This window comes from Stegastes partitus, unplaced genomic scaffold (genome assembly GCF_000690725.1).
Source record: "Stegastes partitus isolate 25-593 unplaced genomic scaffold, Stegastes_partitus-1.0.2 Scaffold1230, whole genome shotgun sequence".
Classification (NCBI taxonomy): domain Eukaryota; kingdom Metazoa; phylum Chordata; class Actinopteri; family Pomacentridae; genus Stegastes; species Stegastes partitus.
The window spans coordinates 179,699-187,764 of NW_007578961.1; positions in this window are offsets into that span (position 1 = coordinate 179,699).

Genomic DNA, 8,066 nt, shown 5'->3' on the forward strand with positions numbered 1-8,066 from the left:
AATTACAACCAGCATCCTGATTAATGCATCAGTGACATTATCCAACAACAATCACACTGTCCAGTCTGCCTCATCAATACTGTTCGCTTTGATTCTGGTGCACATTTGGCTGATAGAAGGCAAAAATATTTGTACACGCCATTTTTATTTAAATTTTTTAACAAAAAGTCAAGTCAAGAAGACGTTAAAAAATGATAAAACGGGATTGAAAAGAAGCACAGGATGAAAAATGCACATTAATTTCGAATGTAAAAGAAAAAACTATGCAGGATTTCAAAAAAAGAAGCAAAAATTAGCAAAACTGATGAACCAGGATGACAAAGATGCTGTGCAGTTGCAGTGAAATGCAACGAATGAAAAATGTAAAAGCCTTGATGGAAATGATCTCAGAGTTGGAACAAATTTATGGAACAATTTCTTTTTTTGTGTCCCATAAGTAAGTTAATAGGTTGAGTTTTGACTGTCGCCAGGATGTGAGCTATCGAAGACCTCAACAGTTCGTCCTCCTTGCGGTTTGTTTACATGCAGATGACGAGATAACCAACAAGCTACGACTGTTGTCCACAAGCAGCAATGAAATATGCTGAACCACCACAAGGGGGCGATAAGTAGCCACGGATTGAGCTGCAAGGCCGAGGCCTCGTACATAACTCCTGGTGCCTTGACAGAAAAGCATCTCCTTTTCTCATGCATGCCTCAAACATCTTGTACAGTCGGCCTGTGCACTGTACGCAATTTAAAAAAGGCATGCATTCCTCCCGAACAGCCGACACGAGGCCATTCAGCTCGTCTTTTGAGAGACACTGCAGCCGAGTCAACGGTATTGATCCGAATAAGGAATGATAAAAGGAGGGGAGGCTGAGAGCAGGTGGTAGTGGGCCAGCAGATTCGGGGATTTAGTCGCACACCGTGGATGTATGGTCAGCGCTGCAGAGCGGCGACGGGGACCAATACCTACTCGAAACAGATGCTCAAAGCAATGGGATGTGCCCCCATTGTGATCAGAGTGGACAGCTGAATTGTTTACCACCAAAGGGCCCTTTTCTTCAGCGGCAGGCCTGCGCACAATGGGGCCCCCACCGCACTGACACACTGAGGATTTCTGCAGGGGGAAGCAGGGGAGGGTGGTGGTGGTGGTGGTGGTGGTGGTGGGGGTGAGCGGTGCTTCCAGTAATAGGGGGTTTGTAGGGTGAGCCTCTGTCCGGACCCCCTTTTTTTCTTTCTCTGTGCTCAGATGGACCTCTCTGCGTCCCCCCCCCTCCCATCCCCTCCACAAAGCCCCCCTAAAGCTACCGCAGGGCAGGGGTTTAAATGTCACGCTTGGCCATCAGAGCGCCCAGCCCCCGGCTCGTGTCTCCTGGGGGAAGCACGCCAAGAGACAGGGTGAGGGAGAGAAGGAAAGCTAAGGGGAGGGAGACACTTGCCCTTGCCCCATTGTCCATTACGATAGGCATGAGCTGCTAACTGACTCCAAATCAAGTGTATCCTCTCACCACGCGCCCTCGACTTGTCCTGCTCTTGCTCAAACACAAAGGCCCTCTGTGTTTTTGTTTTTTTCACCCCGTCCATAGGTGAATAGCGGCTTTGGTCATGGTATGTTTGAGGGAGCAGCTTAGAGGAGGCTGCCGAGTCCAGATTCAGCTGGCCACCGGGCCGAATGATAAACACAGTTTGTCATCCCCGAGACGCTGGAGAACCACGTCGGCAGTGCACTCCGGTGAGCTCCTACATGACGAAAATCAATGCTAACTTTTGGCGTTTCGGTCACATAAGAGGGACTTGGAAACGTTAACGTGAGCGGAGTGGAGGGGAGGGGGTCGGACGGAGGCTGGATGAGGTGTGGGGTGACAGAGTGTCACGCTGAAATACAAGTACAGGACGAAATATACGAGCTGCTGGCCAACTTTATCCCAGCCCAAGGTCTTGGCCCATACTTTACCCACCCACAAGATTGAGTGTTTTATGTATCTATTTTTTCTAAATAGTGGCACACTTGACCTTGAGGCAAGATGTGTGTGCTCGCAGCTTGGCCCGGGAATCATCCCTCCTGTCAGGGATGGGAGGGAGTGACCTTGAACCGCCGAGGTGCAGGCGTAGCTGAGTGCACAAACTCATTTAACTCCTGGGTTTGTTATCGACATGCTGTAATCGTTAACATTATGGATGATGAATAACCACCGACTGCCTTATACCTGCGCAATATGTCGCCGTGCCACGCGGGCTCGGGCCGGCCGGGGGGCCCACGATGGCAGCGCCTGACGGTCAGGTGACTGGAGGGCCACATCACTTAGACTTGTTTTTCCAGCCAGTCATAGCAACAACTCATCAAGAGTGCCAGCAAAGCACACCCTGGTGCTTAAGGACATAGATCACTTCTGTGCTTTACACCTTTCCTTCTCTTCTCTTTTTTTTTTTTGCACACATACCTCTATGTGTACTCAGGATCGCTTAACCTCTAGCATCAGCTGTTTAGACATCTGCAGTGGGTTTTTTTCTCTCTCTCTCTCTGTAGTGCTCAGTTTTAAATGAGTGCATTTATTGTAGTTTCTGAAAAAGACAGGAAATGGAAGAATAAATGATTTGGTCAGTGCTGGTGCTGGAGGCGTGATTTAAGATGTTAACACTAAAGCAGGTGAAGTGGAGGTGAAGTCCTTTAGGAGAAGGACACAGAAAAAAAGGCACAACGAGGACATTTTTGTTGTTACTGAGAACTTGTAAATGAAATGATCTTATCTGCTTTGTTTTAGTTGTTTGAGAGAACATTAGATGATTAACTCTTAATTATGAGATGAGCAGGAACTTGTGAACATTTATGTATTTTAGCTCCTCTAAAGTCTCAACAACAGGCAGTTCTGAATAAAAAAATAATAATAAAAAGCACGTCGAATTTTGTCTAAATCATTCAGATTTTCCACCTCGATGAGTTCGTAATAGTGGATGAATAAAAAACACAAATGCTCAGATTAGTGTCTTTAACCCTAATTACTGAAGCAATGTGACGAATAATCAATAATCTAATATGTCGTGATGAATTCTCCTGCGACGTAGTATTGATAACGTCTCTAAACGTTCTCTTTTCAGTGATTGAATCAGAAACTTTGACGCGGTTCGGCCTTCAGCAACTTTGTTTGAGACTGAAAGACAGAGCCGAGCTCAGCTTCACGTCTTAAACACGCCACACGTGTTTCAATACACGCATGAGTACTAAACTTTAATTTGTTTCTGATATATTTCTCTGACAAAAATGAAAGAATTTATGAATATGCAAATACCAGAATATTTTGTCTCCCAAAAAATGTAGTGATTTTTCATCGGTGTAAGTTTCATACTGGATCACGACAGGTTTCCAAACTGCCTACTAATACATACATGTGCTAAACTCTACTTAAGAAGAAATGTTTGAGCAAAAGAACATACGTGTACATCATTCTATACCTATGAAGGTAAAAAAAAGTGAAGCTACAACAAACAAAACTGAGTCCACGAAGCTTGAAGAACTGTTCTGTGACATGAATTATTAGTGATTAAACTAAAGTTAAAAGAGCTTTGTCAGTTATAAATGAATAATATTTGAACACAAACATGTGCTTCTTTGCTTGCAGGTCTCCTTTGCGACATCAACAAACCACCTCATGAATATTATTCTATATTGTGACTCGTGCTAAATCTGTTGATGCATATGAAACCCGTACCTCCATTTTTCTAAAGAGCCCCGTCGACCTTAAACTAGTGAAAGAAAATAGGAAAAAAATAATCCCATCACCTGTTTCATCACATCACCAGTGTGGTTCTTTAGGAGGTTCCCTTAAAGAACACACTATTACAAAAGCTGATTTTGGTCCTTTAAATGATGCCACAGTGGGTCTGACATTACTCAGGTAACAGCTGTGTACAAAACATCACACTCAAGTCTTTCTTATCAGGCAGTAATCAATTGATAAATGCTTGATTTATGCGTTTTTGCAGGCTACACAGTCACACAGATACTCTGATGTCTCGCAAAACATGTATCATCGTATCAGTTGCTCGGCAAAGCAGACCATCGACCAAATCTTTTCATGCTGTCATCGTATCTGATTAATGTAATTCCCAGTTCTAATAATTACTACGAGTCTGTTTTGATACGTTCAGGATACAACCTCAAGACACCCGCACAGAATACCAAAACATTTCATAATCAACTTGACCGAAATGAAATAAAAAAAAGTCCGGCATGATGCAAGACCTCAGGCGAATAAATAAAACAGCGCTGAAAATCTCAGAAAGCGCATTTGTCAAACTCGACATCCAGTGAAATACTAAACACAAAAACAGGTCACTGCAGTCTGGAAGCCTTTCACAAGTTGCTCAGAAGTTTTTTTGTTTTTTTTTCCCCTTCCGTGGCACCGAATGTACATTTCATATACAATAACTCAGTTTCCACACCAGGTCCACAGTTTGACCACATACACAATCTGCCGGAGGGGAGAAGAAAAAGTTTGGTAGTTTTTCCTCGCTGTCTCTCTGACGGCCTTGGGAGTTTGACTTCTGCCCTGCCAGTGTTTTCCTCCTCTCCAGGCTTTGAGGGCTTTTCATCTCGCCAAGGTGCAAGGGCAGCCACTTCTCTCCTCTCTCAGCCCCTTCCTCCTCCCGTCCGCCGTGTGCATACACATGCGGATTTCCAATTCAGCTATAGCGTGAGATTAGCAGCTCTCCCACCCCAAGGCTGGCTTAAGACAGGAGGGCAGACATCCAGCAGTGTTGGTGGGATGCATGCGGGGGAGAAGATCCCCCAAGACTTGTTTGAGGCCACTGTGGATTCTGCGGATGAATCCTCAAAAACACACATGTGGTTGTTTAGGCTGAGCGGCGTTGTGAAGTGTCAATTTGTTGTCAGCTTGATGGCCTCACATACAGCTAGCTCCGCGGCGCTTTGGAAGAACAACATTAGAAGCGTTATGTTGGAGAAAGCTGTTTAATCTGAGGGGGTTTTCTTCGGCTTCTGCAGCTGCAGACTTTCAGTTTTTACTTGTTAAAATGGTGAAATGATCAGTGACTGTGATGTTTGTGTGCTTCAAGTTTGGCTTGATGGAGTTTAAGCTCTTGAGTTTTTTCTTACAGTTGCTTCATAGTTGTTGTGCTGCATGCTTTAAGTTGTTGTTTTAAGACATATTAGTGCAGCAGTTACTCTCTTCTTCTAATCATCTTAAATGAACTGGAGCAGATCACGTAGGGCAAGAGATTTCTTTAAAAAGTGGCTTCTATTTTATTTGCTTGGATTTTAAGATATCCTTTTTCTTTTTTTTCCTTTTTGGAGATTTCTGCATCCATGCTGGGACAGAGGAGGTGAATCCAATTTGATCAGTGGTGCTTAAAGCAGTGGAAAATTACATTTAAAAAATTCATCAGCAGCATCTCTTTTCCCAGTATCTGCGGTTCTGTGGACAAAACATTCTGCCCACGGTTTCATGACGGACTATTTCTCCAGGTTCAGTGGCAGTTAGAACTTTAAGTTGTCATAAATTGAATTTTACAGTATATATATACTCTTTCACCTACACTGGTGCGTTCGTAATAATCACAAAAAGGGAACTCTTAAAGCAAATAATACCAAATCTATCCGCAGGTTTCAGCTGAACTCACCCGTCCACTCACTTTGAGCACCGAGCAGACATATTTAATTGATACTCTCTACCTATACATTATTCTGAAAACCTCTTTGCAGAGCTCAACAGGCTTACATGTAGACATGCATTAGTCAGTGGTAGGACACGGAGGCCATTTGGCCACAAACCTTCCACAAACCCACCCAGACAAATCAAGCATCCAGTGGCAATAGCGCCCGTTACAACTGACCCGTAACATGTGGCCCAACTACAACTAAATTGTGGCTGAATTATTGATACAGTGGCGTCGGCCGCTTTGCAAGTGGGGGCATGAAAGGGAGCCAACATGGGAATGGTCTGCTAATTTTATATGGGAGCCTCAGGGCACATTCCTCCCAGTGAAGACCAAACATATTGACATATGTGTGTAGGGGGAGAGACTGTATATAATATCAGCCTGGTGCTGAAGGAGAAAAATGGACAATGTGACTCCCCGTATAGACTCAGCCTCAGTCTACATGTGTTGTGTCTTCGATTTCTCTGTAAATATGGCTGTAAAATTTAGGAATCTGAGAGTCGAGGTGATGCATTCGCCGAAGAACTTGGCAGGTCGGAGTAAAAATGTATGCAATGCCCTTTATTCTTTTGCTCTCTTGCTTTTTAGATCGCTCCCCTGAAGTCATTACGGCTAAGCTGTCTGTTTCACATTCATTTGTCAGTGTAATATCAATACTGAACAGAGAAATGGTGAGATGAATTGTGATGTATGGGATCAAGTCGTTTAGAAGGGGGGAGACCAAGGGGGTTGTGTGTGTGGGGCTGTTTGTAGCTAAGCCAAGGTTGTTGACCATCAGCGAGCTGGCCGGCTAATTTCTCCAGAAGTGTCCAAAAGCCTTTGTGTCCTCAGTGCACTTTTATTTCCACCTCTCTTGGAATTGTGATGACCGTGCCTCGGGGCGACAGAGACACCTTGAGGAGTGCCCACCTTTAAATCCGCTGCTCCATGACTTCAACCATGACCCCTCGCTGGAGGGATCCCTCAGGCGAGATTTAAACGAGCTCCCCCAGGTCCGCAGCGGCTCCTCTATTCATCGTCACGTTTTTAAAGACATGAAATGGCTCTCTCTCTCTCTCCCAGGGTTAATTGTAAGATGTATTTAAGTCGGAAAAAAAAGAGAAGATTTGGATAAAATGATATAAAAACGTACATATGTGGGTAAACGTGCCGTGACGTGTAAACAGCGAGCGAGAGGGGAGAAAGGAGTGGATTTTGAAGTGGCTGTGACAGAAAGACGGGAGGAATGCTGAGGGCCCTGCAGTCTCCTTTTCTTTTTCTTTCTTTCTTTCTTTTCATTCCATTCTCAATAAACCAGAAGGGATTCCCAGCGCTCAAAACACAATAAGGCTTTAACTGTATTTACATGTCATCAGACTCCAGGCATTTTTCTTTTTTGATTTGATCACATCTTTTTTTTTTTTTCCCGTTAAATACTATCACTTACATTTTTACAATTCTGTCTGTCTCCCTCTCTCTCTGTCTCTCTCTCTTTTGCTATTATGGAGGACGAATGGCGAGAAAAGCATACAATATACAGGCTATTGATCTACGCCCATCACTGCAGAAAAAAAGTCAGTACGGGGGGGGTGGGGGAACGGAGGGGGACTGGACACAGCGATCGATAACCTACTCTATCAGCCGTTTCCATGGCAACCGGTCGAGCAAGGACAGAGGGCTGCCATGCATTTTGCACCTGTCTATTTCATATACCTATTGTGATAATGAAAGTGTCAGGGAAACGAATGCGGAGGTGACGCGGGGCTCCAGCCCACATCAACTTCCACAATTAAAGAAATTACATAAAGGTTAATAGCTTGCTGGAAATCAGTGGTGAAAAATGGGAGCGAGGGCAGGAGGTGCTGGGGTAAGGGGGGGATTTTCGATGACCTCCTCCTCCTCCTCCTCCTCCTCTTTGCGATGTGGGTTGGAGGACGCTGGGAGGCAAACTAGGTTGCAGCAAGTTGGGTGCAAAATCCGGGCGTCTGGGTTGTTTTCAGGGGAAAAAAGAAAAACATGCACAGATGACAGGAGTTGTTTCCTCGTGCTGGAGACTGGGCCTCTTTTTGTGCTTGACCCCAATTTGGAGGTCGAGCAAGCATGATCAATGTGCTAGCCATTAGCTCACCAGGAGCAACTGTAAGGCGCAAAAGGCAGAGGAATACAGCGGGGCAGATAGAGGGAGTTAGGAGTGAAGGCGGGCAGGAGGAGGGTGGGAGCGGCGCGGCGGTCGAGGTTAGCTTTCTCCAGATCAGGCCGAGCCAGACAGACTGTCAGGAGAACCCGACACCCACACGATCAGTGGATCTCCGTCTGTCTGACTGCGGTGGGCATTGAACTTCCAACCCCCTTTCTGAACCGGGGGGCTCGTCGGCTCCAGAGCCGTGGCGCTGAGATGAGTTGGCCCCTAAGTGAAGGGGATAGAT